The sequence below is a fragment of the Harpia harpyja genome, chromosome 4 (assembly GCF_026419915.1).
Source record: "Harpia harpyja isolate bHarHar1 chromosome 4, bHarHar1 primary haplotype, whole genome shotgun sequence".
NCBI lineage: Eukaryota > Metazoa > Chordata > Aves > Accipitriformes > Accipitridae > Harpia > Harpia harpyja.
Window position 1 is genome coordinate 67,947,169 of NC_068943.1, and position 26,627 is coordinate 67,973,795.

Here is a 26,627-nt window from a genome sequence, read left to right on the forward strand (position 1 = left end):
GTGCACCGAGCATGGCTGAGATAAAACTAACCTGTGCTTGGGCAGTGCTTTTCATTGTGATCCCTTTTATTTTCAGTGTCAGTGAAAGGAGGTGCAGAGAGTCTACATGATGCATTCCCCAAATCATTCCTACAGAAAACAGATGGTAAAAGCATGACCTAGCCTGCATCTGATAATTACAGAGGATGGATTTAATATCATCGTATCATAATGGATTTAATATCATAAATAATTAATAATGAATGCTTTCCTGGAATGCCAGGTCTGGGGACACAGAGAAAAGGGACAGGGATCAGCATCTAGATTTTGATTTGAGCTGTCACAGAAATGTTGCACAGGAATGCTGCAAAGCTGGGATTCAGAGACGAGTTGCTCCAAATGGTGCTTGAATCAAGTTTTAGTCAATGACTCATCTCTAAAATTGAGTATGATTCAAAGATCTACTACCAGCCAAAATCTTATGAATGAAGAAATTTCATTCTGTCCCTAGTGGAACCTGCTCTGAATGAACTCTGCCTTGGACTAACTAATGGGGCCACAGTGAGATGTTTCCTTTAGTGTAATTTCCTTTACTGAAAGTGGGCACTGGATCACTGAGATCCTTTGGCACATCTCCACCGTGGTGCCACGCTGTATAAAACTTTAACAGCACTTTGACATGCTAATAATCTTGTACACAGGCAGAAGCCATTCCTTCTCCACAAACCTGATGCACTAAAAGTGATATGCATGACCGCACGTAGAGCCACCTGAAGTTAGTGAGAAAAAGCTATGCATCATACTTGCCCTGAACAAGAAGAACAAAAGGGTCTCCTGAACCGTATCTGTAGGCTGTCTATTAATTCTCACTGTTCCTTTTTTTCTCCTGTTTGTGGACACTTTTACCGCAAACAGAAGTGGAATGAGAATCTATGACTTTGGTGGGAATTCTGTCCAGTTACGGCCATCTCCCTGGACTTCACTTAAGCTGGGTTGTCACTTTTCTTCCATTAAGATTTATAAACATAGCTAATTCTCCCTACCAGGGGCTTCGGAGCTCCAACTTTCAAATTCAGGCTCACAAACAATGAAATCTGAAGTGAAAGGATGCATGTGCCTGCACAACAAAGCAATAAAGAAGTCTCTGGTTTCCCTCTAATAAAGACCTGGGGAATTACATTGAAGAAAGAAAGTGATCTTGATTGCCGAGTCAAACTGGGAAGTGACTGGGAAGTGTCAACTTCATGGTTGCATGGGCAAACCTTTGTTAGCTGCCTTGACTCCATGTATTCTTATAATGTCGCTGGTCATATGACTACATAGACTTTTTTTCATAAGATCCCTGTCTCATTCTGGATTTGAAATGAATGTATAAGTAGTAGGCTTAAGATAAATGTAAATAATATTCTTATCTTTCTTATTTCAAAATTTTTGAATACATCTCATCACAACCCATGTGAGGTTTTCTAGCACATTTTTATTTCTGCATTGAGATATGCAGCAACCACACAGTTCTCTGTGATGATGTTTCCCCTTCACACTGTTCAGTTTCTCTTGTCTTTGGCCCATCCAGCCTGAGCTTTTTTCCCTGGAAATGGATTCCTCACTAGACATATTATTTCCCTCTTGATTTCCTGGAATATGCTTTGCAAGAGGGGCAGAAGGGCAGTTACTTCTGTAGTTTATGGAGAAGTTTCTCTTAAAGGCTCAACATATCCATAAACTGACATCATGGAGAATGATGTTGCAATTAAAATCCACCCACTGAATTTAACTTTCATTTTACTAGTTTACAGCAAAAGACAGGAAAGTGGCCCAATATCGGTAGGTCTGTGACTGATGTTAAATGTATGTCTAGCCTGATTTTCCCACTGCTGTTTATTTCAGTGCAGCTCTTAAAATTTCCCTTCCAGTTTCTTGGGAAGTACCTTGGGAAACTGGAGTTTTGTACAATCTGAACAGAATTTTCTTCTGAAAATTTGTAAGACTCAGAAACTTTTCATGGGATGGCTAAATCCATCACCCATCTCATCGTCCCATATCTGAAAAGATCAGGAATTCCTCATGGATGAGGGCCTGAGGAGGCCAGGGAGGTTTGGGTTTGGATGTCAGTCACCAAGGGCTAGCAAGCCTAAATCCCATCTCCCCTTTGGCTCTGAGCACAGACTGCAGGTTTCTCCTGGAGCACTGCTGCTGCTGCATGTGTATGTGCCAGCCAAGTCCCATCCCAGGATGAAGGAGCTCTGCTCCTACACAGGATATCCACATGTCCGGCCTTTCCCCTTCCATTTTCCCATTATTACTTCTGGCGAATGTAAGACTGCTGTTCATCTGGAGCGTCTCCATACCAATGTAATGCCTGCCGGGGCTGCAGTGTCAGGATTGTTCCTTAGAGTGGTCATGGCAATGGGCAAGGGAGGTGACCAGGGCTTTTCCAAATCACGTGCCCAAAAAGGAGGTCTCCATTGCTCTTGGGTATTTCTAACAAGAGGCTGCCATTGCGCCCAGGAACACAGATGTTGCAATGGACAAAGGAGATGAGGTGGAAGAAAGGCAGTGTTCCTGTCCTCCTTTGGCAGATTAAGTGCAGAGAAACATGAAATGACTAAAGGCTTGTCTGACACAAAGGTACATGAAGCCAGAAGACATCTTTACAGTAGTCCCTTTCAGTCCTGGATCTCTACATCTTGTATAGCTGCCACTTACTGGCGAGCCCTGTCATGAAATAAAGAGAACTCAGTGGTTCTCTAGATTATATACAGGCCATCCACTTCTTCCAGAGCTGTCATAGCCTGCAGTTCAGGATTGCTAAGAAGCATGGTGCTTACTGGTGTTTAACTGGTTTTAGACAACTCTTAGGTGAAAGTAAATCCGTGGTGTTGAGTGACCACCTTCCTCTTGGTAGGAGTACACAAAAGATACACCTCTGCACATCTGCCCTTCTCATTCCAGCTGTCTACACAGACACACCTCTCAGCACACTCCCTCTTGCAAACCTGGTCTCGCTGTTGTGGTGCTGCATGCTTACTGCATGGCCTGTTTACAAAGGGGAGAAGATCAACTCAAAACAATGTGGTCACGGTCTAAATACAAAGTGGTGCCTCTACTTTCACTTCCCACATTCTGACACAAGCTTGAGGTAGCCCAGATAGGATGGCAGATGAATGCTATGCCATACAACCCAGCACAGCTGTGTGAAATGTCACCAAAATTCACTAAAAAGTAGCAACAGGGAAGCTGGTGGGCCAGACAAGGATAAAAGAACTGCTGCATCTGAAGATAAGTACCTCCTGCTCTTCTTCACACCTGAATGCTGCCTTCTTGCTGCACACAACCCACAGCTCACCAAGACCCAGCCTGTGCCTCAGGCAGAAGGTTGTGCCACAGCTGCAGCGGGGAGCAGCAGGGACTCAATTCTAGGTGGCCTTCTTAGGGCAGCCATGGGAACCATCTGTGGGAGAGTCATTTCACTGAGGCAGAGCCTTGGGAATGGAGGCCCAGAGTCTTGGATGGCAGAAATCAGCAGCAGTCACTGCTGTGAAGACACGCTGACTGGCACTGCCATGTTTTCTGACCTATGATGTATGTCTCTATTTTTATCCTCCATCCTGCTGTTTACACTAGCATTGGTATCCCAACACTGAAATCACAGAAGCATGAGACAAACATACTTTAATTTTTCGGGATGATGGTTATAATTGGTTTTGTGTGTGGCAACACTAAGGGTTCGCTGAAGGAGCACAGGCTGAACCATTATTGCTCAAGGTGCTGTTCAAACACAGCACAAAATAAGAGCTTTCACCCAAAGAAGATGCAGTCAAAAGCTAAGACTTTGAGTGGACACAGCCAGTCCAAGGGGGCATCACGAGGAACTGATGAGACATCCCTGTCAGTGCAAAAGGTAGTAGGCATAACACCCATTGGCTATTTTTTCTGTCTAAACTGACACGGATACATCCAAGTTAGACATCTAGACTCTCTCCACAGTCCAGAAAGAGAGCAAGGCATGTCTACATGGGAAGGAATCCTGTCCTACACCAGGAACCTAAGACAGCTCAGAGGGTTTCTGCAGCTGGAACTGCCTCTTTCTCCCCATTGACTATAAACGGACCTAACCACAGGTTCAGATGTTCAGTATTTCCCAGAACAGCGTACACATGTGGTAAACACATAGTATGTACATGAGTAGCATACACAACGTGAATGGTAGCACACTTCTTCAGCCTAAGAGGAAAACCGGAGGGAGCCTGTTTTCCAGATGAAGAAATAAACTGAGGTGGAATAAAACTTCTTGTTCTTCTTTATAGAAAAGTGTGTCTTTCAGTTCCTGATAAAGAAAGCCATTCTCCTTGTGCAGCTCTTAGGAAATAACACCACCATTTTCCTTCCACCTATACTGCTCACATAACAACAGTAGTACCTTGCTCTTAAACTGTTTTCCCCAGCAGTAGCTCTCTGCTCTTTTATGCCCTGAGGTGCATCTCATTTACTTGCCTATGTTCCTTTCAGCAGCATGGGTCTGTACCACTCTTATGCCTCCCTTATGACAAAAGGAGCCTGGGATTCCCATGTCTGATTTTTCCTGACAGTTTTGTAATAGCTCCTTTAAGCTCCCGTCACGCCACTGGGGATGCTCTAAGCTGGGTTCTCCTCTGCTTTTCCTAGGGCACAGTGAGTGCAAAATGCTCCCAGGCCCAGTTGGGTTTATGCCTCCAGTTTGACCAAGCAGAAGGCAGAAAGGCAAAAAAGGAATGAGAGCAGAGGCAGATCTGCAGTTGTGATTGCACGTCAGCAAGGGGCTCCTGCGAAGGCTGCATAATAGCAGTGCCAGTGAGAGGACGTTCCAGCCCACTGTGCATTCAGAAAGCAATTGCTGGTGACATTTCTTCACACTGTCCTCCTCCTCAGAGAGGAACTGGCAGGTTCTGAGGTGTTACACTTTTTGTCTGCATGTGGGAGGCTGATAAACTAGAAGCGGGGTCTGCTTCCTTGTGCTGAACTAAGCAAGCAAGCAGGGAAAAACCAGCCCCTTTAATCTGACCAGGTATAATCATTTTTAGTCTAGCAACAATCTACACTGGAGTATGTAAAGGTAAAAGTTTGCCCACTGTCACCTCACGGAGGCTGGGGGCCTTTTCCCATCTCCTTCTTTAACCCTGCTAAGGATTCTTGAGAACAAGGGTTTAAGAATACATAACGCTACAAAATGGGGAAGATAGATAACCTTCCACAAGGGCCGCAGCAGCTCATCTGCTGAGTAACTGTCTAAAAGGCACATCAGAGAGATTTCCTCTGCAAAGCTGGTTTATGTGACTGAGAGCATATGATCCGTGGCAGCTGGTCAGTGTCTTGCCTCGGTGCCTACTGGCTTGTTGCACAAGCACAAAATTTTTCTACAACTCAGATATGCTCAGTTTCTTTTAAATGAGCTCTTCAATTTGTTGCCAGTCGAGTGACTTAGCTTGGCTTGTGTTATTCTTTTGAAAGTGACTACATGCCTTTTGCTGTTTGAGAAATTTGCTGAATTGCTTATTCCCATGACGAGAATTCTCCATTTGCTGGGACATGTTGGTCATGATTGCCTCACTGAGTCTTCCCCCAGTGCTGAGATGACCATTGCTTGTGTCTTCCTCGCAGCAGCTGACTGGCTACTTAGTGACTACAAACCACAGTATATTTGAAAAAGCCAGAGGTGGGGTTTCAGATTATCTGGTAACACAGAGAAAAGCCTACAGTTGTCACATTCATGCTTCATCAGCTAGCATTCAGCCAGCCCAAACTGAGGCAAAATCTCTTCTCTTGGATCCCTGAGAAACTGTTGTTTGTCAACACCACCTTTGGGTGACTTCAAGCTATTTTTTTACATTTTTCACTTGGGGGTTTTAACCTTTCACAGATGACTTCAAGCCTTTGCAGACCTTCAGAAACCAGAATACACATGATTAAATCTGTATCCATCAGCCCAAATACAAAAACCTCTTTTTTTCTGTGACATACCGCTGGCACACATGCCGGTTGCATTTTAAATACACTGAACACAATTTGCATTTATCAGTCCGAGTCACTGGGGCACTTTCTCTGTCTTGCCATGTTCCTGAGGTACCTCAGTGTCCCCTCGAATGAGAGCCTCAATTGGTTGCAAGGTTAGCACAGCAGCACCTCTGTCATCCTCCCCACTTTCAGGACAAAAGAGAGACGGAGAATACAGGGTTTGCAACGTGAGAAAAAGACATGCCTGAGGTGGCCTCATTCTTCTCCAGGTCTCCTCAAACCCTGCCTGATCACTGGGACAACCACCAGCTAGCTCACAGACCTCTCCGTGCTTCTTGTCTCTGCTATATGAGGCATCTTAGCATGGGGTGTCATGAGAGAGACACCCTTGGAGGCAGAGCGGAGGAGGTCAGCCAAACAAACCTTCTCTCCAGAGTATGAAACTTAACAAGACTAAGTGTCTTCTGCAAGTATTTTCTAACCTGGAAGCTGTTGCAGCCAGACCCCAAACCCCAGGGCCAGGAGGAAGGTCAGGGAGGTCTAACTGGTTCTCCAGACATCACCTGCCCTCAGCCTGTGCACTCTGTGGTGGGAAGGAGCTGAAATCAGTGCAGACAGTGCTCCCAGGCTTGGGAAGGTCTTCCAGGGCTATCAGACAACACTGGATACACAGCCACTGTAACAGACAACCTCCCAGCCACTGCTCTGAGCTGATGGTGATAAAGCAGGATTCTGCTTTTGGAGCGGGTGACTATATTTCACTAAACAATCTGGTTTTATTCCATCTAGTTATTCCAAATTGAAAAAAAAACCTTGAATTTTGGGGAAGCTGGCCAGAGGCTCAAAATTATCTGAGCATTATTATCTTTGTCTCCTTATAAAAATAAATTGTGTAAAGAAAAGACAACAGGATCCATCCCACTAAATGCATAGTTACATATACAGACATCCATATATGCAGATAGGCAGCCTTTGTGTGCCTACACGATTCTGTCATTTTTACCTGGAAAAAAAAATACTGACATCCAGGGCAGATTTGCGGACTGCATTTATTATTCACTTCCATCATAGTTCTGAGCCATGTAGTGCCCATTTAAGGGGACTACTCTGCCCTTTTTCCATGCTGATTATGTTGAGGTGTCTACAGAGCAAATCCCCAAGAAACATGTTCAAACAACCTGAAGGCTTCTGTGGTGTGGGCTGATCCTGAGGGTTTGTGGTTCTCTGAACAGCCAGGCATAGCCCCCTTACATTATATTTAAAGTATACTCAAGGATGGGGAAGCCCAAAAATCTGGGTGGCAGAAGCACTCAACAAGAATGGCATACCTTGTGAATGAGGCTAGCATTTGTATTAGCTCTGGAGGTCTTACCAGCTTTCTTCTACTTCCTGATTTTAAAAACAATTTGGGGAACATCCTTTCTTGTGCTATTCTGGAACTTCTGCTTGTAGTTGCAATTGAAACCAAGATCTGTGAAGACGTGCGGTGGTGGGAAGCCCCTACAGGTGACCACAGCTAACCTCTGTGTCCAAATACTCAGCAGCTCATGGAAGCCCTGAACACAGCTAAATTTTCAGCTTAGCCATCTCATTGGGAAAAACAGTGTACATAAAACATAGGAATGTAGGAATTAGCAGGTTGGATCAGGCTCGCGAGCCACCTAATCCAGGTTTCTATCTCTAATAGCAAATGATGCTACTTGCTTCAGAAATAGTTGCAATTCTCATGCCTTTATAAGAAGCTTTTTCTTCCAAGCCTCTAGTTTATTAATTTTATTTGTTCTTGACAAAAGAGTATCAAGAAGGCTGATTTATTTCATTAGGAACTGTTTGCCTAAAAAAAGCAGGAATGATAATACACTGGTAACCATTTCAGTTTTACCAGTACATCAGCTTCTGTCCCCACGGGCAGAAGGGCACAGTGTTCAAAGGAAAGATTGCTGGTAAAGACCCAGGGTGTTCTTCTGGTGCATCTTCTACCCTCCAAAATAGAAACAATTAACAAATGTTTGTCTAATCCATGCAAGCTGTGACACATGTGCTGCCCTTTTGCATTAAGTCTTGGCAGTGGGACTCTGAGTTTGCTGTCCTCAAAGGGAGAAGAGCCTTCCTCTCTGCCAGAGCCTATGCTTTTCACATAGCTCAGTTCTCTCAGTCATATCCAGAGAGACCCTTATCTTGGTTGGTCTCTGTAAAACAGCATACAGTCATGTTAAAGGGTGACTAACAAAGTGAATTAATGTGTTCTGCTATTGCTTTAGTCTTTTCACACAACATAAGCAAGACGAAAAATGCTTGAATGGGCTTATACTCAAAATTCTGGGTTTAATTACTCTTGTTTTTTTTCCTTGAAGGCTCCTTAAAATTATACTTTTTTAATGCTGTCTGCTAAAGAAGGTAGATGAAAATGTTTCCATTAAAGGTGCAGCCTTTCTTCACCTTTAAGTGTCAGCTGAGTTCCCATTCACCTTGCTCTGTCACCCAAGAAGAGGCCAAGAAAAACAAAGACAAGATTTACAATTGCCAGTAGCTCTACCAGGAAAAAAAACCCAAAGCAAACGGATACTCCAAAGAACCAGGAAAGACTGTTGCTCTTCCTTGTCCTTCTCAGCAGAACAAAAAGCCCAAACCCATATCATAGTATCACAAAAGTGACATTGCATATTGATTTTAAGAATTCTGCCTATAGGTATCATCTAGGGGAATTTCTGATGGGAAGTGTATCTAATACAATAACTGAAACTTTTTTAATTACCCCAAACAATGGAAATGAAAAACTACATCTGAACTGACTGTGAGAAGAAATTAGATAGGAATACATTTAGATCTTTCTGTTCTTTTTCAGTCAGTTCTCTCTGATAAGTCACTTCTCAGCAGAAATGAATAGCATTGATGGGAAACACAAGATGCACTTTGTCCATTAGTAAGGCAAATATTGCAATTGAGGCTGAATCGGGAGGTGTAGCCTCTGTTATTTCCCAGACCTTCAGACTGATAAATTAAGTTCCCCCCTGAGTAATTTAAGAAGTATGGGCTTTATGAAGAAGCACCCACTTTTTTGAATGTAGGAGGAAAGCAAAAAGTCAACGAAGTGCGGTGGGCTGGCTGACTTGCATGCAGGCTGAATGTTTTGCCTGTGTGAAGAGAAAGGCTGTCCAGGGGTGTTTGCAGTTTAAGACTATGGCAGAGACTCTTTCAGAGAAGCTGGTATTTTTTCTCCCCCCAAGGATTTAGAACTTAGGCTGATAATTTTACCTGAGGAGAGGGTCTTTCTAAGAATAAAAGCAAATCCTTTGGGCCCTGGAGCACAGTCGGAGTCCCTTCCTCCTAGTGCTGTCATGAAAAGGAAAAGTAGTCTGATTTGTGGTGCATTTCCAAATACATGGCACAATTACCTGGACGGGATGCAGGAGGAGGATGCGATAGGATGCGATCATTTTTACTACATGTATGAGCCACAGTTTAGATGCATGCATGCATAACAGTTGCAGGAAAAAAAACCCAACCCCCAAACCCAACTGAAAAACAAACACCAAATACCAGGGAACATCATACTTCATAACCCATTCTGTGTCTGCTACGGTTCAGAAAACCTTTCCTTCTATTGCTACAAAAGAGCTGTCCTGGTCCACTGGGCAAAAGCTTTGCTAAAAGTCGCTAGGCAGCTCTATTTACATACTCGATTGCAGTGCATCCAGCTGGCACCTGTTTAGAGTGGCAGCATTTTCTGAATAATGGCCTACACGGTGTACTAGATTCCTGATGCATTTCTGTGAGGATAAGGAGCTTATAAAGCATCACTCCTCTCAGGGTGCCTAGCCTCCTTCATTTTCCTCTAGCTGTGAAGCTTACAAAAACCAAGAGCTGGGACCCTGAAATGAGCACTTTACCCAGCGAAGAGTCTAGAGGAACATTTATGGTGTGTGAAGCAGACGAAATGTATTTAAAGGTTAGATCTAACTTTTCCTGCGCCATGGACTTCCCTGTATCTGTGCTAGCAGCTCCCCTCAGACTAAGCCTGTCCAGGGAAATTCCCTTTCTGCCTTTAGTATCCTCCCGAATGATTACATTTTAAAGTTTCTTGAAAATAAACAGAGCTTCTGGCTCTCTCACCTCCATTTGTTTTGCAGGATCTGCTCATTAGATAGCATCTGAACCAGAGACTGTATTACCAGGGTCTGAATGGAGAAGTCCAACTACAAAAGTGGAGCTGGAGGAGGAGGAGAGCTGCCCGTGGATGAAAGCCACTGTGGAAGAGCAGTCTGTATCAATGACTTCCTCAAGGTGAGCACAGGCTTTGTGCAAGTCACTCTCCTGAAGTGAAAGTTTGCACCTTTTGTATATAAATTGGGAAACATCAGATGGCCGATTTGAAAATCAGTGATGAATGATTAAATGCTAGATAAACAGTCAATCGACTGTTTCGATAAGGAAAGGTTACTGTGTCAGTATGTTATATATAGAGAGGCTGGGTTTGGGGTCCAAGGGTGGGCACGCTTGATTGGCTCTGATGTTGTTGATCTAGCCATGAGCATGATTATTATTAACCTTGCTTACTATAGCGCAGTGCCTGGGGCTTAACCAAATCAGGGCACCAGGGGGGAAAGGGGGACCACATTTCTGCATGAGCAGGTTATAGCCTGGACACAGCAGGTACCTGGGGTCTGTGCGAGGAGAAGGTTACCAGTTTGAAGGGATCTGGTAATCCTCTTCAAGCGAAGAACCTGCTACCGCTTTCCTAGGAAATATTTTTATGACCTAAGCATAACAGCCTGGAAAGGTCTGCCATGAGTAGGCTCTCTGAAGTTAGGATGCGGGTGGATTTCCCTGGGGTGAGGATGTGGAGGCACTGACGTGCCCATTTGCAGGGTCCGGGTTAATGAGCAGGGTGCTGATGGGGCAGCTGCGGCTGCTTGACTGTGCTTCTCCCCCCAGCCAGCTCCACGGTGAGCCCCCATCAGGGTCAAAGTGGTAAATCAACTGAGGAAAAATAGGTTACATTTGTCTCTTTGCAAAATGAAGACTGAAACTGTTTTGGAAATGACTTCTGCATCATTAAAAGTTTAACAGAATATAAAATGCTTTCACTGAAAAAAGTAAGGTTTTCTCAGCTGAAAACCAACTATTTGAAATGTGAGTCAACTTCTTGCATTTCTTCTACTTTCAGCAAGAAAGTTCCCAGCAGCCTGCCAAAAATAAGTTTTTGAGCAGCTGTTTTTAAGAAATCAAGCTCCTTTCAAATTTCTTCAAGCCAGCACCAAAAAGACCTGTTTGTTTTGTTTGGTGTAGGTCAGTAAAAGCAGAGTCGCAGATTTACCCAGTTCATCTGTGGTTGGCTCAGCAGGCCTCCAAGCAGAGCCCAGTTTTTGGTTTCAGTTTGGCTCTTAGCTCACTCATGCAGAAGTTGAACTTTGAAAAATCCCCACAGATGAAGCCCAGCCGCAGTACTACAATTAGTCAAGTGCAGGATTTTCCCATCGTCTGTTTGTAACTGACTGGAGAGTTTCTTAGGTTTTTTTTGTTATTTTTCAAAAAACACTTAAGGTAGGGGGGTTTCAGGGATTTTTTTTAGAGATACTATATGAAAAAAAGAGATGCATAAGAAGTAAGAAAATCCATTTGACTTGATATTTGTGAGACATAATCAGTGTACACATTTTCTTGTGTAGAATTAGGGTTACTGCTGTTAGCCAAGGCGAGATGGATGCTCATTGCTGGGTTTCTGGGAGGCTACGACCCATGGCCACTGTGGGGCCAACCTTACTACTGCAGATAAGGGCAAAGTGTGGCTGGCTGTAGTTAGATATTGCTGCTTGCCCAAGAAAGCGAGTTGTCTCTTTAGATGCCTCTGGATGTGTTTGGACCCTTTTAGATGCTTATCCTCTTCCCGTCTTGCAATTGGGCCCTTATTTTTGCAATGAAGCATTGAAGTGGCACATCAGAGTCATGGTCTGAGCCAGGAGAAGGGCCAAGAGCGAGATCTGGCCTTGGCCCTGCAGGAGTATGTGAACAACACTTTGATGAAGCTGATGGAAACTGTGCTCAGGTGAGGACTGCAGGATGAGGGAACGTCAAGCAGGAGAGACGGGTTTTCTTTTTTCCTTAGGAAAACAGGTAACATGGCACATATGTTCATCCACAAAGCCAGGAAAGAGTCCATGAAATCATCTAGTCTGGCTGCATGTCCACACTGGAATTTTGTCTGGTTAGTCTTGGAGCAAGCCCAGCCAGCAATGTGTGTCTGACTAAAATAATTCTGCTTACAGTTATCACATACACCCCTCCAAAAGGCTCTTCCTTGCGACCTGGAGATCTCAGCAGAGACTGCTATTTACCTTGGTATTTTTTTCACCATGGTTCAAACTTTCACAATGGCTTATTAACAGTGTGGTTATTTCCACATTTTATTTTCCCCAGCTTGTACAGCTACCACTTCCCCTAATGCCTTTTTCTCCTACTTTCAGGAGCCCCTTGTGGCAGCTGTTTCCCCTACATGAATGAATCCACACACATACCCTGAGTCATCTCCTAATCTTCCTTGCAGTAATGTATGTGGGCTGATACCCTTCAGATTCAGACTGCAGAGCTTTCTCAAACCCTGCAGCAGTTTTTATGGGATCTTTCTGCAGTTTCATCAAGTTTCCAAATCCTTTAAAAAATACAGACACCAGCATGTCAACAGTCCTGCAGTTCCAGTGTTTCAAACACTTTTCTCAGATAAAATAAATCTCCTTACTTCTGCTAATTGTTTTTTATATGCTCAAAGGTCACATCAAGCTTTGAGTATATAAAAGCTTCCTTACAAGTAGTTATCTTGCTAATAAACAGCTGAAAGAGGCTTTAAAACAAGTCACCTGTCCCAGCTTCCATCATCTACCTGAATTAAAGTGAGATACGGACCACTGACACACAGAAGGTAAAAGCACTGTGCCTTCCCCTAGGAAAGCTGAGGCCAGTTGCCATGGGCCGTGCAGACACTGATGGACAGGTCTGTCTGCAGATGCTGGGGACCTCTGTGCCGCCAACATCTTTGACTGCAGGAGAGGTGGGGACAGCTGTCCCTTGGGTCTGGGGATGCCAGGTCCGACAGCAGCTTCACGCCTGCATTCTCAAGGAAACCCAAATTCATACCCAGGCAGAATAATGTTGATAAATCTCCTGTATACGGATACACAGTGTAGAGATTGACTCACAGAGGAGACAAGTCATTTTGATCAAGAGCATTTCTAAGAAGTAAAGGGCTTGCATACAGTTGATACACAGTGAGGACAGGGATAAGGCATCCTCCTAGGTGAATTTTGTGGGGTCAGACTGAGTAAAAGAGGCTTAGAAAAACAATAGTTAACAGTATTTATATTATTTTTATGGATTATATTGTTCAATAAGAAATAGATGCAATGAGTTTGGCTAAAATCCCTCCTCCTGCCCAGAGGTGGGCAACTTGGTGGGACTTCATTTTGACATTAAATCAAATGGCATTTTGCTTTTATGGCTATAACTGATTTAAAAAGAAATAGCCCATCCACTGATGGACGTGCATGGGAAGCTCCAAGGAGATACTTTATCCTCCAGTGGGAGCTCCTCAAGTCTCTTGCATTTCACTGGGTACTTGAAATCTCAGCGACTGCCATTTCTTTCATATGCAAAACCAGCAGCATTGCCTCAGACTGTAGCTTTATGGGGCTAATTTCCACACCCAGGTCTCTTCTCATTAATCCACCAATACGTGTGGAGCAGGGGAACCACTGTGACTCTGCCCCAGCCCTGGATCCTTCAATGCCTGAATTTTAAAAGATGTAATTGGAGGCTAGGAGCATGCCACTTAGCTTCCCAGCAGTGGACAGTGGGATGTGACTGCTGCCTGGGACAAGAGGGATGAGGTTGGTGTCTGAGGATGTAGCAGGTCCAGCACCTGGGTTGTGTTTCCATATGAAACCCAAACACGCAAGCTTATCTGCAGTACACCAGGGTCCTCCATTGGCTTGGGTGGCCTATAGACACATGCACTTGCCCTGGAAGGGCAGTGAGGACATTTGCTTCTGGCAAACCGCAGGTCCGTCCGTGGCCACAGATCCTCCAGTGAACCAGGTTGAGACTGACTCGGGATCCTGCGCCTTCCAGTCTGCCTTCTCTCGTGGAGGGTTAAGAAGTGCAGATGGATTTTCTACCTCATTTACACCTGGTTACCATGACAGGTAACACTCAAATCTTCAGGGACCTCAAAGAGAGCAGAGTCAGAGCAATACGGTGTGAAGCACACCTTCAAGGCATATGAAGGTTCTCTGATGTCAGCCAACTGCATCTTCATCTGGTTGTTCCCCTGTCTCGCTCACGACTCACTGCATGCCTTTTCCTCTAAAGAGCAGGTGACAGCGTCACGTGTGGAATGAGAAACACGAGCGATAATCCAGTAACGCCCTCCTCTTGTGCAACAAGAGGAGCACACCCACGTACACAGTACGGGCTGCTTCCTCCCGAGCCCTTGCTTTCTGTGCCAGCTGTGTGGTACCAGGGAGCTCAGGGCTGCTGCAGAATTGCAAGGTTTTGCTGCTTTTGTTGACATTTAACCATTAACCAGTTTTGTAGAGACTGAAGTAAAAGGTGGTGTTTGTGGGAGGTGATGTGTGGATGGGAGAAAGAGTACGAGTAGTAGGTGTCATGCAGTAAGAGCTGTCATCATGTTTACCCATTTCGACCTTTGTTTTCTTAAGGACAGAGCCCTTCTGGGTCCCTGGCAGCCATGTAAGGCTGCAGGCACCCTTGCTTGGCTGAACCTGGGTGCTAAGTACTCGTGGACCTGGCTAGCAGGAGATTGCCTGGCAGCGGAGGCACTGGATGACTGTGTGACTGGGATTAAAAGCCTGCCAAATGTGAGAGCACAGACAGGGAGTGGGTGGAAACCCTCTGGCTCCATTCATGCTAATGGCTGAAATAGTCTGTACAGGCTGACACCATGACATGGTTTGAAGCTGATCTCCAAACAAACCTGGAGCTGTCTCGACCTGCTGAGATGAGACTTGCCCAGCTTTCCCAGCTTCAGTGAGCACCGAAGGCTCTCTGTCAGGGGACAGACACTGCTTCAGGCACACCTGATTAAGGGGATGATGAGCATTACTTGGCTCAACTCAGCTGTGGGGCTTATCATAGCATCAGGATGGCCCCACAGCCCTCTGTGGCTCATCTTTCCTGCTCTCAAAGGTGCATGTCGCCACTGGCACAAGTGGGCTGCACAAGTACATGCCAAGTACACTTGCAATGGGGTAACAACAGGACCCAGCTCTTAGCTGCTTTTCGTTCACCCATAAATCTCAGTGTTCTTCCCTGGGGAGGATGCTGAGGAGGAAGACAAAGTGAGTTTCCTGTGGACATGCAGGAAATCAGCAGCACAACAAGTGGGACTGCAAATCAGGTGGAAAAGGAAAATGCCAAACTTTCCTAAGCCTGAAACATTTAGTCTGGCTTTGCTCTGGCTTTAGGTTGGAGTCCCACCTAGGTCAGCTCTGGGCACCGAAGTGGGCCTGTGCAGACCAGCAATGTCCTTCCACCACTCGAGGTCAGAGGAGCTCACCTTCAAGCCTGCTGCCAGCAGGGCACAGATGTGCTTTTCCAGTCGGCCCTGGGACTCACCTGGGGCTGGGGAGGGCCCTGCAGCCCAGGCACCAGACGGGTCTCCCCCGGACACAACCGAGTGTGAGGGGCGAGGGTGGGAAAAGAGGCTCCCTGGGAGGATAACGAAGAACTTGGAAACACGTGGCTAACGCAGGGCTGTGCGAGCCAGTGCTAGATGAACCCAGGGAACAGGAATGTGGAGACGGATGGGGCCATGCTCTCCAAAAAGCCTATGGGCTGCCACCACTAAGTCCCAAGTGCAGAAGTGATTCAGGCTCTCAAGATTCTTTTGAAAAAGAGACTTCTGTGTTTGTGATTATTTGACCCATCAGCCCCGGAGCTGAGGAGACGCAGAAATGAAGGACCGTGGTCGGGTGTGGGTCTGGGCCCTGGAGGGGCTGCTGCTCCCCAGTGCACAGGAGCTGGCACGTGGCTGCTGTCTGCACACGGGTCTGCGCAGCCAGGGCTTGGGGTACAGGCACCCCCCAACTAGTGCGAAAGTCTAATCATCTGTCCCATCTTTGCCTTAGATTCCCCCACCTGGAAGTTGTACTTCTCTGCCTGCACTGGGGGGCCTTACAGGAAACTCCTTGGGGAGTGCCAGGATGCAGATGCATGCTTTTTCCCTGCTTCTTGCTGGTGCTTTTTCCAGGTGCGATTTGGAGTTTTGAAATGTTCCTCCCTGGGCTGGACAGGCAGTTTCTGTGCTGATGTTAGCAGTCCGCCTGCTCTCCCAGTCACGGTGACAACCCATCACGAGTGCAGGGCTGGGGACCTCCCGCCAGGCTGAGGAGGGGACATGTTTTCTCACTTGCTCCCACCCTTTCTGCCTGGTTTCTTTCCCACAGGTCTTCTTCTGCCCAGCGTCCAGTGCTTTCCACTGATCTTTTCTCCGTGGGCTGGCCAAGGTGACAGGAGCTGCCACTGGGGAGCCGGCAGAGCAGGGCAGGGCAGCCGGCTGCCATGGAAAGCGGCGTCTGCTCGTGCTTTGCACACAGAGGAAACATGCAAAGGTCCTGTGGTGTGTCTTCCGAGAGGAAATGGCTTTGCCTTCATGCTTGGTAAGAAACCTTCCACCGCTACAGGGGAGAGCGCTGCGGGCGGGCAAGGTGAAAGTCTTCAGCATCCGTGGGGAAGCTGTGGTTGTTCTGCATGCCCCGAAAGCAGCCACATGCCAGGACCACCCGAGGAGCATCCTGTGAAACCAGCTCAAGGGCTGAGGTGCTGGACAGGGCAGCCCCAGTTAGAGGAGGTAGATGGTGCTGTTATAGTGGACGTAGCCTCCCAAATGCTCTCGTAGCACCAGGGAATCTCGCACCCAGGTCTGTGTCTATGAAATGAACGGGGGTAAAATGGGTTTGCTGGGTAGGGAAGGGAGCCAAAGGGATCAGGACTGCACTGCCAGCATGACCAGGTCCTGCCCATGCCCTGAGCTCAGGGCAGAGGATGGTGCTTCGTCATCTCCTCACTCGGTGACTGGGGAGACGCCAAACACAGAGCATGGCAATGCTGGCAAGTAGCATGGGCCTGGGTCTGGGGAGACCTGGCAGAGGGCAGCCCACCTCTTTGCTATTCAAAGCTATCACCCTGCCAGGCAGGGAGACCTTGTCCAAGCCACCCACCGGGCACAGCCAGCTCACGCCAGTTTCCGGGTGGTGCCGAGGAGCTGCTGGCAAGGGCTGGCTGGCCCGGGCAGAGCCGTGCTGGGAACATCTGAACACCTTCTGAGAGGGACGACCCTGTGCCAGTGACGGGGAAAGTCCCCGCGAGTGCCCCGTTTGCTAGCAGAGCTGGTGCCCCGGCGAGCCCGGGGCTGATGCTCTGCTGGCAGGACACCTCCGCGGGCTGCCTCGTGCTGCCGAGCACAGGGAGGTCCTGGCTGGAGGCCCTGGAGGCATCACCAGCAATGGCCAGGGTTACCAGCGCTCCTGACGGGCTCGGGAGCACAGGTCCTCCTGCGCGTTAATGGGCTGTATGTGCCTTTCCAAGATTTCCAAGTGCAGCAGTAAATGCCATGCAGAAAACTGCTGAGGCGGAAGGGACGGCAGTGAACTAGAGGGAGGCGTCAGCACGGAGTCCCCCCCAGTCAGCCTGTGACCCCCATCAGAGCAATGCTGCTCCCCCCCAGCCCCCCATCCCAGTCTGGTGTCTGCTGGCTCTCCCAGGCCCCGAGTGCCAGTGGTCTCTGTGCCGGCCCGCAGCCGGCTGTGCTGCCCACCCCGCGACAGCAGCACGGGGGAAATGCCAGGCATTAATGTCAGCCTTGGGACGCCTACGGCATGTTTCCTTTCCACCAGCAGACAGGATGTAAGCTGTCACGGGTTTTAATTAGCCTTCGCCAAGAGCTGCAATGCGATGCTCCTGATTTTCGTCAGCGCATCTCTCAGTTTGAGGCTATCTCTTCTCAGACCAGTCTTTTGACAGGGCCACAACACTGAAGCCCCCATCCCTCTAAGGCCATTTACAAGCTCTCTTTTCTAGGTACAACATTTTTCAAAAAACCCACAGAATCCTGTATTCTAAAAGCATCCTGTGAGCAGCACAGTGTGCTGGCTGTTTCTGGATAAATTTTGTCCAGACGTCTGCAGTACTACTGGACTCAGCTAAGTCCTAGATGTGTCCAGTAGCAACATTGCACCTGTCCCTGCACATTTCTTGCGGCGCATAGATGGGAATAGCTGTATGTATGCAGAGAGGTCAGGAAAACCTTTTCTGGCTTGCCTGAGTGTTTCATTTAAAAATAAAATGAAATGGTTAGCTTAGAGACAAGCTGGTTACAACTAAGGCTTGGACACCTAATAAAAGTTTTACTGCTTTAAACAAGGTGAGTGTCCTGCTTCCACCGGTCTTTAGGTAAAACGGAGTGAGTGCTCCCAGGTTTTCTCCAGTGGGAAATCTCCGGCTTACTTCAAACCCCATCACTCAGCACTGTAATACAGAAGTAGCAGACTTGGTACCAGAGCTGTGAGATCCCACCCACCGGCCTTTGCAGCTGGCTATAACTTCAGACAGGGAACGGTGACAAGTAGGAACAGGGAAGTAACACCTGAAGTCCCTCCAGCCATTTTAAAGCTGTGTGTATGCCTTGATGGGCTGGTCCACTGCAAACTGGACACCTCTTGTCACGCCAGCAGTGTGGGATCTGCAGGCTGACCCCTGTATGGGAGACGCCTCAGCTCCCAATTCACCCCATTGAATGCATCCGATCATAGCCCCCAGTCACTGGTCTTGGAGACACACATATGTGTGTGGTGACATCAGTCAGTGGCAGGCGATATTGTTTCAAAATATGTTTAGCTTTCTGGGTGTGAAAACCATGGTTTTGGTGTTCACTGAATAAATTTGGATTGCAGCTTTCATGAGACTGTAATTTATCAAAAGCACAAAGGGGAGTCATGCAGGCCAAGTTTCTAGAGCTGACATGAAAGTTAGAAAACAGGTAGAATGAAAGTTTTAAGTTACCTCTACCAACAATGATGACATATTTTTGCCATTGAGAAGCTTTTTAGTTTGAGTGATATTTTTAGTGTTGTTTTTTTCAACAAAAACGTTACATTTCCAAAGAAAGCAGACACCTTCTATAATAATGTCAGCCAGCCTCTGAGTTTCTCAGCAGAACAGTTTCTATGAACTGTTTTGAACCAACCCACCTGAGAAGCTGAATATGTTATTTCTGTGTTTATAAATAGGTCTGTTTTCTCAAAACTCTTTCTCAAGTAAACTGCTCTCAATTAATATGAAGTACTTTCACTTTTTACTTGTATTATAAAAAAAGAGGGATCCCACATGGATCAGAGTGCTGTTATGGTAACAGTTAATAAAGGGACAAGTCTAACCCTGAAAAAACTCATCTTTTGGGTTTGCTCCAGGTCTCTGAAGTTCCTGATTGTCTTATGCCTATCTCTGAATCAATCAGCCCAATCACTATGTTGAGTTGTTAACTACTCCTTTCCTCACCATATCCCTATGAGGAAGGGCAGCATTATTAACCCTGTGTTACAGACAGGGACTTGTGCTGCAGACAGGGACTTGTGCTGCAGAGAGTTGAAATGTCACGCTGAAGATGATACAGGTCATCTGGACCAGAGCAGGGGGTGGATGCCCACTCTTCCCCTGAAAAGCAGCACCCTACCCACTATGCCTACATACAGCTGGTGCTGTGATAGTATTATTTTTTGACTCATTATTTCCCATCAGTCAGCCTATGAAAGAAAACTTACAGTACTATCATCAGCTGGTTAAACAAGGGAGCTAAAGCATTTAGCTAGTATAAGCACACAAAGGATGAAAAATGGAAAAAGAGAGTAAAAGTGAATGAAGAGAAAAACTGAAGGGCAGGAGCAGCATGGCTGCCAAGAAGTAGTAGGAGGGTATAGGATGGAAATCAAAGCTCTGAGATGACCCATAAAACTCCGTACTGTTACCAGCAACCCAAGTGATTTCGCCCTCAGATATCTTGTTTTGCAACAACCTTCACTTGACTCATCTACACCTTCCCACTTGAGTCCTGTGGCCAGCAAGAAACCCTCCCACCTCCTTTAACCGCAGCCTTTCACACAAGGGTCTCTGCTGTCAGCCCCCAAACTCTGCATGATTCACACCCTCTGCATTTCTGCCCCCCTCTGCATCTCTGCAGATATTTCTCTGAGCTTTCTCAGCTTGGCAAAGCAAGTCTGTCACACCATTGGGAAAAAAAAAAAGGTGACTAAATGTGGTTGCATGATGACAGGAATCAGATCTTCAGTGTTGGGATGGGATCCAGCATCTCTGTAGGAGAGTTCAGTACACGCTGTGCCTCCCTGCTTGGACCTGGCTGCCTGGGCAGGGAAGGAGCCAGAACAACACAGAAAAGACCACACAGAGCCCAAACTCCCCCACTCCTTGTTCTGTCAGTGTGCAGCTGTTTCCCTCTGCAAGGAAATGCAGTGCTAGCTTCACTATCAGGCTGGAAATTAAGACAGTGGTTAATTAAATGACTTTCCCAATGTCGTAATAAAAGCTGCAGATCAGACTTGCCTCACTCTCCTGAAAACCTAGTTGAGTGTTGTCTTCAGTACACTGCTCCTCTCATTTTCTGCAATTGCATCTGCAGTCATGGCAAGAGTTGGTCTGGGTCCACTAACCTCTCCAACACTACGTCAATGGAAAACCCAATGAAAACCTTTGGGGTAGGAATCCTGTCCCCATAAATGTTTGAACAGGATGCACCTTGTTTAATGTCTTCCCTGCCAGGAGTGGGTAACGAAGTTAGCACCTAATAAGCAATATACAAACTCAGCCTCAGAGGTATAGAAGATGCCTGGTAGAAAAACAAACAACAGCTGTCAGGTAATGTCCTCTAGACAACATCCCAAGGAATAAGTTCCTTCAGGGTCTCAGTTTGCTATGGAGGATGTGTGCTTTAAAACAAAACATTTGCCCTACTCACTTCTTGAAGTTTGTCATCGATAGTTTTCCAACATAAATCCAAAGGATTTCTGATTGGCATGTTGGTTAATAACCCGAAAGTAAGTATGGGAGTATTCTACCTTTTCCTAATGCTGCTGATAATTGCTCAGTAGGTCCAGAAACCAGGCACTGCAGTGAATTTATCTCATGAGCCAACTCTTCAGTCAATGTCTGGATCAGCACTAGTTGATTAGAGCATGTCCTGCATGCTACTGCAACCAGGAACTGGTCTGAGAGCTGGAGGAAACTAGTTTCTAGGCAGTTGAATCTGCAAGATGAATAAACTCATCAACTTTCCGGAAATGACTTATGGTTCAGTTACTGCAATCACCTGCATTAGCCCAGTCAGGTAGTTTGTGAATCTCTGTAGGGGAAAGGGAAAATCACCATTTAGACCAAGAACAGTCAGGACTGGATAGTTCACGGGTTTGGCAACCAGGTCACAAAGGCTTTCACCTCCACTTGAAGTTCATCCTCGCCGTATAGTAGCTATGAAGGGTAACGCTCCAGTAAGTGCTCCATGGTATTTGTATAGCTTACTACCTGCAGAGAAAAATTCAGGGGATATTCCATTTGTGACTGCTCTGAATCCTAAAAGGTGACAGCTTTATGAAGGTGGGTTCCTTGTGACAATTCCAACTTGTGACAATTTTCCTGCTATTAAGTGTAATAGAGACTTTTCTATGTGTGCTTCTGTAGGTTCAGAGGCTCTAGACCATGTCTGCAGGCAGCACGTCTGGAGTGTTGCCCAAGGTGGCAATGTTTTTTGGAATACAAAAGACACTTTTCATTTAAAGGCTGATTAGCTTATGCTGATCACAGACAAAGTAAGTTCTTTCCATAGGGCTTTGTGGGCCTTCTCTGTTGCTTTATGTCACTATGAAGCTACCAGTGGCTTGGCCACAGGCCTGGGAGGTCTTGGGGAGGGACTGTGTTTGTTGCACAAAGGAAGCTGGGTTTAACCTGACTTTCAGATGAGCCTCTTCTGCGCCTCAGAGCTTTTGTGTATTTGTCGACTCAAATGTATTCAGTGGAAATGATACTTCCTTTTGCGAGATGAGCTGATTGAAGGCCTTTCTGGCCATTAGTTCTGTGAGGCAGGTGCTGATGAAGCAGCTGGGGCTCTGCCCAGGCTATTCGGCAGGATTAGCACCAGCTCGAGGGATAGGCAAAGCAGGCAGTCACCCAGGGGAGCAAGCTACCGAGAGTGTGAAAACCATCACAGCTCTCCTGCCCACACCACCTGGAGAGTGGTGCTCCTCGGGCAGCCAGGCAGGCTCCAGAGGCAAGGCTCGGGGCAAAGGGAGGCAGCAGCTACTGCTGAACTGCTGCTTGGAGGAGCAGCAGCTCCTGCTCTGTCCTGCCCCAGCTTACCACCTGAAGCGCAAACAGACAAACCCAGATCCCCAAGGGCTATTTCTCCTGGTTCTTCTGCTTGCCCTCTCCCTTCCTTTTCCTAGTGTAGGGGCAGCCCAGTGCTGGCACCTGATGTTTGCTTGTCCTGCTGAGATATTTTAAACTGGCTTTGTCTGGAGGGGTGGTAAAACAGGGGAGACTGCCAGAGCACACCTCCCTCCCCCATACACCCAGGCCACAAACAAATTAGCTGTTGGCACCAGCTGCAAATTAGCTGATGGCACCAGTACGCAACAACATGGATTACACGACCGGGAGTGCACTGTGTTCTTGGTAAATGCTGCCTCCTGCAGAAATGAGAGGGAGGACCCATATTGTGCACGAAGCGGGGATGAGGCACTGGGACCGCTTTCCTGCCCAGCCAAGTCTGTTCTTACAGACAGAGGTCTGAAAGTCAAAGCCAGAGGCTGGAGGAGGCAGGGACTCAGGGCTGGAGGGGGGGCCACGACTGCCCCTCCAGCCAGTCACCCATCACCAGCCAACACAGGGATGCTGCTGTCTCCTTCCTGTAGAGACATCAATAGCCCGTTTTCCCTGCAGGCTCCCAGAGTTTGTAGGGCTGGGGGGGTGGGGGAGGGAGGTGGTGGTGGTGGTTGTGATAGTATTTTTTGATTGTAACACCTAATAAATTATGGCATCAAAGAAAACAGAGCAGTGAATCCTGGGCACTTGTTCAGTATTTGAGTTCCACCTGTCCCCCCAGGCTGTATGATGATTCTGGACTCTGAGATGGAGCCGTATGGCAAGCCAGGAGGTGTCACATTAGAGCTGCTGCACAGACTTCAATCAGGAATGTTTCTAGTTAAAGGAAAATGTGTTAAACTCAGCCTTTCTCACAGTCTGACAGCTCCTGATGTTCACGTCAAGAAACGAATGCAAAAAATGTGCTCACTCTGAAGAGAGACATAACTGAAGAATAATTCACTGCAAGTGCTCGTACAGCACAACTTGCCCCGTTCCCCAAGCGAGGAATGTTCAACGACTCAGACTTTTGCTACCTGAAGACCCAAGATACTGCTGCCCTTCCTGCCTTTCCTCTGTAAGCTTTTTATTTAACACATAACGCGCCTACTTGCAACACCACCATGCCCAGTTAGCAGTGCCATTTGACTAACTGGACTGGGTTTATGAGAGGATAGAAGGGAAGTCAGGGCATTGCAGTGAAGTAGCTACAGTTCAAATGGTAGCATTCCTCTGCTTATTGGAAATCAGTTTAATGAAGGAAAGAGGCACTGCCACTAAGATCAGCAGAAATTTCCCACCTGTTTGGCTAGGCAAGCCATGACCTGTAGCAAAATAAGGCAGTAAATGCTGTCACAGCCAACTCTTCTGCCTGTTTTAAAGGCTTTGCTACCCAAAGGAAAGAAAAACAGTTGGAAAGCAAAGAATCTAAGTGCTCTGCAGGGGAAACTGCCAATGGAGGCTTCTCAACAGCACAGGCAGAAACTAATATGAACAAGGAGCCAGTGCTGGCAGCCCTTGTCATGGGATGGGAGAGACGCAAGGAAGAGACTGAGCTCCTGCTAGGCTCACAGGTCTGGTGGGAGGGCGAGAAGAGCAGCTGGGGGCAATGCCAGGAGGTGCAGTTCCCACTGCCTCTCCCCTCCGTCCCCTATACAACAGCAGCCCCCGCTTTGCGCCCATGACTGCTGGCTCCACATATACACTCCCTCGTCTGCAACTCACCTGGGGTCCTCTAGTGCAGACACTGACAGCGGCACCACATGATATATGCACGGGCAAGCCAAGGTATATTGCCTTGCTCCTGGGCATTAAACATCTGTGCAGGCACTAGTGTATATGGCACACGATGTACATACCTGGCTGAAGGCAACCATGGCTTGCTCAAACCTTTGCTGAATAAGAGCGATGGTGCTGAACACCGGCGGGAAGGCACAGTCTTGAGGGGCTGAAAACAAGAATGAGTTTGTCATCAGTTTCCATCATCCAGCAAAGCTCCCACAAACGTGAGGGATTTGAGCATTTAAAGGAGTCATTGCTACAAAGTGTGTAGGAGAAGAGGATAAAGTCTCTTTGTGCTCCTGACTCCTGGATGCTGCTGAATTTCCCCTCAAGTGCCGGGGCTCCAAGCCCCACAGCAGTCAGCACAACGGCCGCTGCCCTGCACAGCCAGCCAGGCACGGCAGCGCTGGGCAGGCCGGGTGCACAGCCGCAGCACCGTAGGCAAAGCCCTGACTTTGTTAAAAAGCACCAGCCGAGGCACCCCAGTGGGTGTCTGCCCAAACTAGGGCAACCTCAGCACCAGCGTCTGCATGGGGGCTGCTCCCCCCGACCTCCTTTTACAGTCAGCGGGGAGACATGGGCACTTGTAGGGCACCGTCCTTCCTTCCCTACTTCTGCAGCCGGCTTTGGGAGAAGAAGAGCCACGTCCTTTCCCAGAAGTGCCCGCTTCTCTGTGCTGACTATAAAAGGCCCCTGGAGCAGCTGAGTTGGATAGAGACCTCCATGCTCTCTAAGGTAGGGTGAGAGGACGCTGCCCTCGGTGAGCCCAGCTGGGCTCCCCGAAGCAAGCCGGGTGCCCTGCAGAGGTAACCAAGCTGGCTTCAATTAGAGGTAGGTAAGTTGCCTCCTGAAAATCCACAGGGGAGCTGCCTGCCTCTTAAAGAGCTCAAATCCCTCAGATCTGTACTTCAGGACAGCAGTCTCTGTGTGGCCACCCGCCATCTGAATGCAAGCATGGGCGCCAAGTAACAAGGCTATTTCGGGAACAAGTGACACAGCAGAGGAGCATCAGAGGCAAGAAATGGATCCTTGCTGCCAAGTGTTGACATGAGGCCGATAAAGGGCAGGTTACTGCCCTTTGGGGGATGCCTGTCTTATTAAAGTTGTATTTGCGGTATTTTTTTGAGATACTTGAAATCCAGGGTCATATATTTACAGACAACTTTCTGAACATTTGGTCCCATTTACTGAGTGGAAAAAGAATTATTAAAAATGCCATCTGCTTTTTCCTGAAACTTTGTCCCAAATTCAGCAGAATTTCAGCAGCTTTCACCTCTAACTCTCAATTTTTACTCCTGAAGATTGTTAGCAGCATATCACTCCATGCGGTTTACAAATGGCGAACAAGCCCTACTATCTGTGTCTGCAGATATTCTCTCCTGGGAGAAGTGGAAAAGTAGCCTCAGTCTTTTGCTGGGGTGTCACAGAGGAGAAGGTGAGTGTGTGTGTGCGCGCACGTGTGTGTGTGTGCACCAAGCATTGCTGCCAAAGCTGGAGGTGAGACGAGGAACTGGGTAATTTCCTAGAGGGCAGAAACCGAGATCTCATTGAGTCAGTGCAAACCAGCCCAGCGCAAAGGGTGGGCACCTGTCAACACGGAGGGGATCTGGAGGCACGGCGCGCTCCCTGAGGGTGCCGGGGACCAAGCCCTGTGAAGGGTGATGGGAAGTCGAGCCGGCTAAGACCAATCTCATGGTGCCCTGGCCTGTGTAACCCAAAGCAAATGCAGTTTCTCAGAGATGAGCGATGCTCCCAGTTGTTATCAGCAGAGAAAAGTAAAGCAGTAGCAGAAGTCACCTAGCACTCTCTGCAGGGAAAGGTGCTGGCATGCATGGCCATGAAGCTGCAGCAGCACTGTGGTGAGATACTAGAAAATTCCTTTCTGCTAGGAACAGTGAAAGACAGGAGTGACACAGGTATATTCAATCCTGGTTTATACCTGTTTTATACCAGTTGGACACTGGTACATTTACTCCTGTGGCATCTCTGCCTGTGGAAGCTTGTGTGACAGGAATAGGTGACACTGCTTCATACCTGCAGAGGAGCTGGTTTCTGAATGCAATGGTTGTTCCCATGCTTGTACTATCATGGCCCTTTTTGCAGCCTACCTTTGACAAATACCTTAAAATACACAATCGGAAGTCAAAGAAATGAACATTGAAATTGCTCATTATGTACATGTTTCTGTTACAAGAGCAGCAGATTTTTTTCTTTGATAAACATTGACTCATTATTACCAGATCTTCTGAAGTCAGCTGCTCGACAAAAGGTCTCCTTGTGACAAAACCCATGTTGCTCTCACAGCGGTCACTGCAGAGCATGCAGAATTAAACATGTTTTGGGGAAAGGTTATTCTCCTAAGATGCTGTAGGGTGTTGTCCTCATGCTTGAGCCCAGCAGGACTCCAGTTTGGGGGAGTCCTCCAGCTTGAGTTTAAAATA

The 26,627-nt window shown here is 47.2% G+C and overlaps 1 protein-coding gene across 1 annotated transcript in view; it reads right to left on the reverse strand.

Annotated features, from left to right (window-relative positions):
* The window catches only part of TAGAP (T cell activation RhoGTPase activating protein), a 44,436-nt gene extending 20,102 nt beyond the window's left edge, over positions 1-24,334 (reverse strand). Inside the window, exon 1 of the mRNA XM_052784588.1 lies at positions 24,264-24,334. The gene's annotated coding sequence lies outside the window, so the exon portion shown is untranslated. The remainder of the gene's footprint in view (positions 1-24,263) is intronic.
* Positions 24,335-26,627: the final 2,293 nt, after the last annotated feature.